Source organism: Oryctolagus cuniculus, chromosome 4 (genome assembly GCF_964237555.1).
Source record: "Oryctolagus cuniculus chromosome 4, mOryCun1.1, whole genome shotgun sequence".
NCBI lineage: Eukaryota > Metazoa > Chordata > Mammalia > Lagomorpha > Leporidae > Oryctolagus > Oryctolagus cuniculus.
In genome coordinates, this window is record NC_091435.1 from 158602724 (window position 1) to 158611654 (window position 8931).

Consider the following 8931-nt stretch of genomic DNA (forward strand, 5'->3'; position numbering starts at 1 on the left):
TTTAATTTCTAACATTTTAACACAAGTAGTTTTAAAAAATAAAAAAGAACAAAGTAACTACATTTAATTTCCTGGTTTCAGATTCCTAAAAGCCATTACATCTTTCCGTATAATTGAAGACCTCCATTAAAGCTGAAAAGAAAAAAATGACAAACTTTTGCCCTTTTGGGGAAGAAAAACAAAGAATTTATGGTACAATTTCAATGAATATTTACTGGATAAGAGGTCTGTGGTGATTCTGTGTTGCTTAGAAAGGTAGAAATCAATCAAGTTAGAAATGGGTCCTGGATCTGTTGGAAGAATGCTTAATAACTTTTTCCTTAATACCAGTTGAGGTGGGAAAAAAACCTCAGAAAGAAGCACAATTTATTTTGCAGGTATCCTGATGTATCGTGGAAGTTAGCACCATGTTATTTAATTTTTGAGACTGAAGCCATAGGTAGACTATATTTCATTGACTAAAGACTCTCAACGTTTATCTAATAACATTTTCCTACTTTCCCCCTTCCTGTACAGAAGCCCAAGTAGATTCTAAGAGTCAACACAGCTTTCAAAGACAACTCATTTAACAGTACCACCAAGCAGATGGCCTCCACAGCCTGGAATTCACTTTCCTCTAAGGATTCTCTCTCTTCTTTTTATCTGTGGAAGCCTTTCTGATCATTTTTCAAGGCTTAACTGAAACTCATAAACCCTGGGGACCTTCTACCATCATTCCTTTTGGAATGAATCACCATTTGGCATGTTTCCATAGGAATTTTTAGATCTCATTTGGGCTATTTACCTTATATTTTCATAAAGTCATAAATACATGCCTTTTTATACATATTTGGGCATTTTATTATTTTCTGTGGATAAATTTGACCTTCAGTTAACTTTACAAGTCTGTTTCCTTTGAAATCTAAAGATAGATTTAATATTGGTTTAGGCAGAAATGAACCCTGGCTGGTAAAATATTTTATTATTTAGAAAAATTATATATAAAGTCTCAAAATCTAGTTGGAAACCATGGTTTTGGACTTGTTTGAATGCAGTGACTTATAATTGGATATATTTTTTGCACAAAGTCATATCAAGTGTATTCAACAATCATGGTATATACTTTTTAAAGATCCCCTTCTTTTAAATAACAGTTATTTTAATTAATTACCATGAAGTTATCAGCACATATTATTTTATGTGTTTCACAGTTTACAAAGAACATTTTTAAATAGTATACTTTTGATATAATAGTCAAAATAAGTAAAATATTTCATATAAGAACTAAACTCCACCCCTATTAAAATATATTATTCCCATTACAATTCATACTATGTTTCACTCTTTTAAATTTTAAATATAAAAACTCTAAGCATATAAGATGGTAGAATTGAAGTAACTCAAGTTCTATTTCTTTATTTTTACAATCTCTTTGTTATCATTGTTTATTTTTAGCCTATTGTTGAAATGTAGAGTTAGTATTAACACAAGATGTGGACACACAAGCAGCTCCTAAGGCAGTTTGAATGACTCCAATCCATTGTGAACTTATTCTTGCAGAGAAAAAAGCAACACATTGAGCTCAATCTATGAGTATCAGGGACTGACTGCATAACTTGCAGTTTCTCAAATTAACTTCCACATAGAAAACAAAGTTTACTAAAGCATAAGTAATTTTTTAAAACATGCTAATCTGAATCTTATGCAGTCTGAAAGAAAAGTCCACTTCTCCCCAAAATGAATTAGCAAGTATGCAATGTGCAATCCTATCTGAAACAGCTTTAAAAATATTTTTGAATAAATAGAAAGATTTCCATGATGCTAAGACATCAGGCAACAAAAAGCACTGAGGTGGAAAATAAACAATAATGGCCTTCAAGATGTCCCAGTGTACTTCCTGGAGAAAAATGCTCCACTCTAGTGAAAAAGAACTCAGGCAGGCTCCCTAGAGACTTTCTGAATTGAAGAGACTTAGCTTTCTAGTCTAGAGAGACTGGGTTGGCCAGAGTTTACAGGACATAGTACCAGAAAAAAGACAGCATCACACAGAGTGAACTATAGAGATCTTCAGAAAATTTGCCACAAATATTACACAGAGCATTATCAGCACCTGAATTTGAAACTGCCCAAGGCTGGAAAAAGAGTCATTAAAGAGGATTAAAGGGAACAGTGCCCAGCATTTACATGGTGCCAGAAACAATGTGTGCTCACATTTGGTGTGCCACTGGGTAGACTATACAGAAGAGTCTAATTCAGTAGCGGACAATATTTATTCCTATACTGATCACCGCTTCAGTTACTTAACTAATAATAAATGTCAGATCCAGAAGGATCAGAACATTTTTCAAATGTATTCATAAACAGAGCTCAAGAGGATTTAGAAGAATATACAAGGACATAGTACCCAGCAAGCTGAAATGCACAAAATTTGTCACTCAATCAAGATTAATTAATAGGAAAGGAAACAGAAAAATAAAATCCACAATAAGACAAGCAGCCAATCAAACAAAATTGAGTCGGAACTCACACAAATGTTAGATCAAAGAAGCAATGATATAAAAAATTTTTTAAAATAAAAAAATTATTATTATTACTATTATTTTAATCTACTATGAATGGATTCTATATTTTCTTTTCTTTTTTTTTATTATTTGACAGATAGACGTGAGAGAGAGACAAAGAGAAAGATCTTCATTCGATGGTTCACCCCACAGTTGGCTGCAATGGCCGGAACTGTGCCGATCCGAAACCAGGAGCCAGGTGCTTCTTCCTGGTCTCCCATGCAGGTGCCACAAGCACTTGGGCCATCCTCCACTGCCCTCCCGGGCCACAGCAGAGAGCTGGACTGGAAGAGGAGCAACCAGGACTAAAACTGGAGCCCATATGGGATGCTGGCACCACAGGTGGAGGATTAACCAAGTGAGCCATGGCGCCAGTCCTTCTATATTTTCAAAAACATTCAAATAGAGACATGGAAAACATAAAAACATGAAATTTAAATATCCAGGAATGAAAACTATAATGTGTGACATGAAAAATTCACTGGATGTGATTTAGAAAAGACTATCTAGACATTGCAGAAGAAAACATCACTGAATTTGAAAACATAGCTGACATTATTCAAAATGAAACATACAAGGGGCTGGCGCTGTGGCATAGCTGGTAAAGCCACTGCCTGCTGTGCCGGCATCCCATATGGGCTCCAGTTTGAGTCCCAGCTGCTCCACTTCCAATCCAGCTCTCTGCTAAGGCCTGGGAAAGCAGTAGAAGATGGCCCAAATCCTCGGGCTCCTGCGCCCGCATGGGAGACCCAGAGGAGGCTCCTGGCTCCTGGCTTCAGTTGGATGCAACTCCATCTGTTTCAGCCAAATGGGGAGTGAACCAGGGGATGGCAGACCTCTCTCTCTCTCTCTCTCTCTCTCTCTCTCTTTCTTCCTCTCCTTCTCTCTGCGTGTAACTCTGACTTTCAAATAAATAAATAAATATTAAAAAAAAAGAAAAAGAAACATACAAGGCAAAAAAGAATTCAAAAAAGCATTATTTAGGCCAGCGCTGTGGCTCACTTGGTTAATCCTCCACCTGCAGTGCAAGCACCCCGGGTTCTAGTCCTGGTCGGGGCGCCGGATTCTGTCCCGGTTGCCCCTCTTCCAGGCCAGCTCTCTGCTGTGGCCCGGGGGTGCAGTGGAGGATGGCCCAAGTGCTTGGGCCCTGCACCCCATGGGAGACCAGGAGAAGCACCTGGCTCCTGGCTTCGGATCAGCGCAGTGCGCCGGCTGCAGCGCACCGGCCATAGCGGCCATTTTGGGGGTGAGCCAAAGGAAAAGCAAGACCTTTCTCTCTCTCTCTCTCTCTTTCTCTCCCTCTCTGTCTAACTCTGCCTGTCCAAAAAAAAAAAAAAAAAAGGCATTAATTAAGCTATTAAGCTATGGAGCTATGGAAAAATTTGAAAAGGCCTAATCCTAATCTACACATGATTGAGACTTCCAAAGAGCACAGTGAGCAAAGGATATTTGAAGAATGGCTAAAATTTGACAAAAAATACAAATCTTAAGATACAAAAGGCTCAATAAAAAGTAACCATGAGAAATTAAGAAAATCACACTATCACATCATAAACTTTCCAAACCACCAATAAAAAAACTTACATCTTTTTTTAAATTTTTATTTATTTTTATGTTGTTTTTTCACAGGCAGAGTGGACATTGAGAGAGAGAGACAGAGAGGAAGCTCTTCATTTTTCTGTTGGTTCACCCCACAATGGCCACGCACCGCGCTGATCCGAAGCCAGGAGCCAGGTGCTTCTCCTGGTCTCCCATGAGGTGCAGGGCCCAAGCACTTGGGCCATCCTCCACTGCACTCCCGGGCCACAGTAGAGAGCTGGACTGGAAAAGGAGCAACCAGGACAGAATCCGGCACCCCGACCGGGACTAGAACCTGGTGTGCCGGCGCCACTGGCAGAGGATTAGCCTAGTGAGCTGCAGTGCCGGCCTTATCTTACATCTTACACATGGCCGAAGAAAAAAAGATATGCTATATTTAAAGAAAAATAAATATACTGTATTTCTCTATTTTTTGGACTAAGTATCCATAAGGTCCCCTTTCAAGTCTTGGGTAAGCTTAAGTAAAGTGTGTGTATTAAGTTAGACATTGCTAACACGTACAAAAGTATTTTCTATGTTTTTTGAACAATACCAGCAATTTGATCTGCTGTAAACTGGACATCACAAAAAGAGTCCAATATGCATTTTCTCTTAAGTACAATATAGTACATAATTCAATTTTGTGATGTATTTCTCACAGGACACAGGGTATATGAAACAAAATAGTGGAGAAATATCTTTACAGTTCTAATAGGAAAATGATTTTAGCCTAAAATGTTACCCACGGGGGAAAATTGTTGTGCGAAGCAAAAAAAAATTTTCAAATACACAAAAGCGGAAAACATTAATAACCAGCATAAAATCAATAAAAATATGTTAAAGGAAAAAATGCAGAGAGAGAAATGGTAGCAAATGAAAATATCCATCCAGCCAACACCGTAAGTGACACTGACCAGTGAACTTAAGCTTTGCAACACCAACGATGATAACCTGCCTGCCTGCTGGAGCAAAGAACTCACACTCCTACACACACAGAGTTCCTGGGGAAGTTTCCAGACATTTAAAGAAAGTTCTGCCCTACAATCATATGAGCAATGAACTAATCAATCAGAGACTTTGGTGAATGCAGAGAACCAAGAACCAACAGAGTTTGTAGAATTACTTCAGAAATTTCACTAAATAAACAGCAGGAACACACCTGTAAATTGAAAGGATATCTAATTTCAAGAGTTTCTATAGAAGAGAAGGGGATTCCAAGATGGCTGAATAGAAAAAAGGAAAAAAAAAAAATGTGCTGCAGCTTCAGCACTTTACTTTACTTAATGTATGCTAAACTGATCTTCTGTATATAAAGAGAAACGAAAATGAATCTTGATGTGAATGGAAGGGGAGAGGGAGTGGGAAAGGGGAGGGTTGCGGGTGGGAGGGACGTTATGGGGGGGAAGCCATTGTAATCCATAAGCTGTACTTTGGAAATTTATATTCATTAAATAAAAGTTTGAAAGAAAAAAAAAAGTGCTGCTGTTGGCCAGGGGCAAATAGCAGAAGAAAAGCGGAGGAAGTACATCCCCAGGGGAGTGCTAGAGAGACGTCTGCAGTGGAAAGTCTACAGAAGGAGGAGGGATGCTATGGAGCAGCGGGGAAGGTGCAGACACTGCACACAACCCCGCAGCTGAGAACTGGAGGAGACACCAGCTTTGGAGAGCGAGCTGAGGGCAGTATGCAGCAGCCTGTGCCGCTGGTGGTGATGCCTGAGGGAGAGCCTTGCAGAGCTCCCTGTCCCTGAGTCCTGCCTGGAGCCCTCGTGACAGGCAGGGTACTCACCTAATCCAGCGAAAGAAAAGCACATTTTCTCTCCATCACCCTACAATGGCTCCCTGCAGCTGGTGGGGAGAAGGCACCACTCCGACACCAGTGGCGGCTGCAGCGGCTCTTGTGCAAGCCTGCAACCAGGGGACTACATCAGAGGGAAACAGCTGTGCTCCCCACTGGCCTTGAGTCTGGCTAGGAGTGTAGGCAAGATGCTGGGCACCAAGTAGGACTGCTAGTAGCCCGTATTCCTCTCAAAATTTCAAAGCCTCTAGGGGCTCAAAGCACAAAGGCGGAGCAACAATAGACAGCTGGTTCTGGGAACCTCTCTGCTCTCTGTGTGGACAGAGGAAAAAAACTGTCAACACAGAAAATTGTACCCTGCAAAGCTCTCACTTATGAGTGAAGGTGAAATAAAGATCTTTCATAACAGAAATGGAAAGAATTTGTCACCACTTGGCCAGCCTTACAAATGAAACACAGAAAGATAGTTATCATTATGAAAGAACGTGAAGGCAGAAAACCTAGTAAAAGTACAAAGGATATCAAAGCAAACAATAGGAATATTTATGGAAAAATGGCAGGGCCAAGTCATTACTTATCTACAGTAACCTGAATGCAAATGACCTACACCCTCCAGTTAAAAGAAAGAGACTGGCTGAATGGATTAAAAAGCAGGCCCATCTATTTGCTGCCTGCAAGAAACATCCTCACCAACATAATGCACACAGATTGAACTTGAGTATTAGCTCAATTAACCAAAAAGAGGGGGAAGACCCAAAGCAATAAAATCAGAGATGAAAAAGAGATGTAACAGATACCAGAGAGATAAAAGGAATCATCAGGAGTTACTACAAACAGCCACATGCCAACAAACTGGAAAATCTAGAAGAAATAGATTCCTGGACACATACAACCTACCCAAATTGAGTCATAAAGATCTAGAAAACCTAAATAGACCAATAACCAACACAGAGAGTGAATCAGTAATAAATATCCTCCCAACAAAGAAAAGCTCAAGTGTGGGGAGCAACCCGGACTGGACTAAGTTACTGGAATTAAGACTTATTCTATGCATCTGCTCTCCCACAATATGGCGCTGGGAGAGAAGTAAACAGCTTCTGCACAGCTGCCTCCAGTTCAACCAATAAACTGTAGGACTTGCTCCTGATTGGAGGAGAGCAGCGTACTCGGCGTGTGGGCAGCCGAGTTGGGATTGGCAGAGGAGGACTATAAAGGAGGAGAGAGACGGCATGCACCAGGAACATCTAAGGGGAACATCTAAGGGGAACACCTGTGCAGCCCCCGAGAGAGCCGGCCGGCGGTGTGCCGCTCCCCTGCGGAAGTGGGGAATGTGGCCAGGGGGAACTGCCCTTCCACGGAGGTGGAAGGGATAGTAGCCAACCCGGGAAGAACCAGCAGCAAACCCGGGGAAGGCCGAGCAGACGAAAGAACAGCGCAGGGCTTAGTGTCGTTCCTCCACGAAGAGGGGGAGCGACGTAATGGTGCCGTGACTCGGATATGAAGCCTAGGCAGAGTTCAGTGTCGTTCCTCCACGAAGAGGGGGAGCGACACTCAAGACCCGATGGCTTTGCTGCTGAATTCTATCAGACTTCTAAAGAAGGAACACAATCAATTCTTCTCAAGTGATTCCAAACAATTCAAAGGGAGGGAAAGCTCCCAAACTCTTTCTATGAGGCCAGCATTACCTTGAATCTTAAACCAGAAAATGACACAACACAGAAAGAGAACTATAGACCAATATCACTGAGCAACATGGATACAAAAATCTTCAATGAAATGCTAGCTGATCAAATTCAAAGACTTATCAAAAAGATTATTCACCTGGACCAAGTGGGGTTTATCCCTGATACGCAAGCATGGTTCAACATAAATCAATAAAAGTGATATATCACATTAACAAACTGAAAAATAAAAACCAGCTCCCTGCTAATGCACCTGGGAAAGCAGTGGAAGGCAGCCCAAGTACTTGGACCCCTGCACCCATGTGGGAGCTACAGAAGAAGCTCCTGGCTCCTGGCTTCAGATGGGTCCAACTCTGGCTGTTGGGGCCATTTTGTGAGTGAACCACTAAATAGAAGACATCTCTCTCTCTCTCTCTCTCTCTCTCTCTCTCTTTCTCTCTCCCTCCCTCCCTCTCCCTCACCCTCTCCCTCTCTCTCTCTCCCTCTCTCTCTGTCTTTCTCTTTCTCTTTCTTCCTTTTAAATAAATAAATAAATCTTTAAAATAAATAAAAAAGAGAATAAGAGAGGAAGGAGAAAGAGCATGGGCAGGAACGAGGGTAGGGTGGGAAGTATCACTATGCTCCTAAATCTATATATATGAAATACATAAAATTTGTTTGCCTTGAAAAAATTACAAAATAAATGCCAATAAAGAGTTTCTATAGTATTTAAATGTATATAAAGTTTTCAACCAAAAAAAAGCAACACACAAATAAGAATGAATGACTCACCCATGGTGATGGGAGCAGAGGGAGGGATAATTATTAGAAATTATTCCCCAGGAAATGTCAGTACTAGATTTGCTAGATAAAGACTTGAAATTTTAAATATTTTTGTACATTTTAAATATGTACAAAGAACTAAAAGATCATGTCCTGAGAAGTAAAGGAAAAATGAGAATGATGTGTTCACCAAATAGAGAACACAAATAAAGGGACAGAAAATAGAAAAAATGCAATTTGATAGTCTGGATTTGGGAATCACAATACTTGAAATGAACTATTCACTAGAGAGGATCATTAAAGATTGAGAAGGCAGAGAATGAGCAAGTGATTTTAAAGATAAATCAATTTTGATTATGCATTCTGAGAAATAGGAAAAAATTAGGGAAAAGAGGCATAGCCTCAGAGACCTGGGAGACACCACCAGAAGTACCACCATAAGCAAAATGGGGGTTCAAGAAAGAGAAAAGAGAAATAAAGGGAACAAAGGAATATTTAAGGAATATGGCAGACAACTCTCCAGCATGTGGAAAACATTAGTATAGTTATAAAAAACACAATGAGCTCCAAGTAGA

At 40.4% G+C, this 8931-nt stretch overlaps 1 long non-coding RNA gene across 1 annotated transcript in view; it reads right to left on the reverse strand.

Moving 5' to 3' along the window:
- LOC103350359 (uncharacterized) overlaps positions 1 to 6353 on the reverse strand; it is an 87179-nt gene extending 80826 nt beyond the window's left edge. The window contains exon 1 of the long non-coding RNA XR_011388398.1: positions 5904 to 6353. This is a non-coding gene — a long non-coding RNA (uncharacterized lncRNA). The remainder of the gene's footprint in view (positions 1 to 5903) is intronic.
- Positions 6354 to 8931: the final 2578 nt, after the last annotated feature.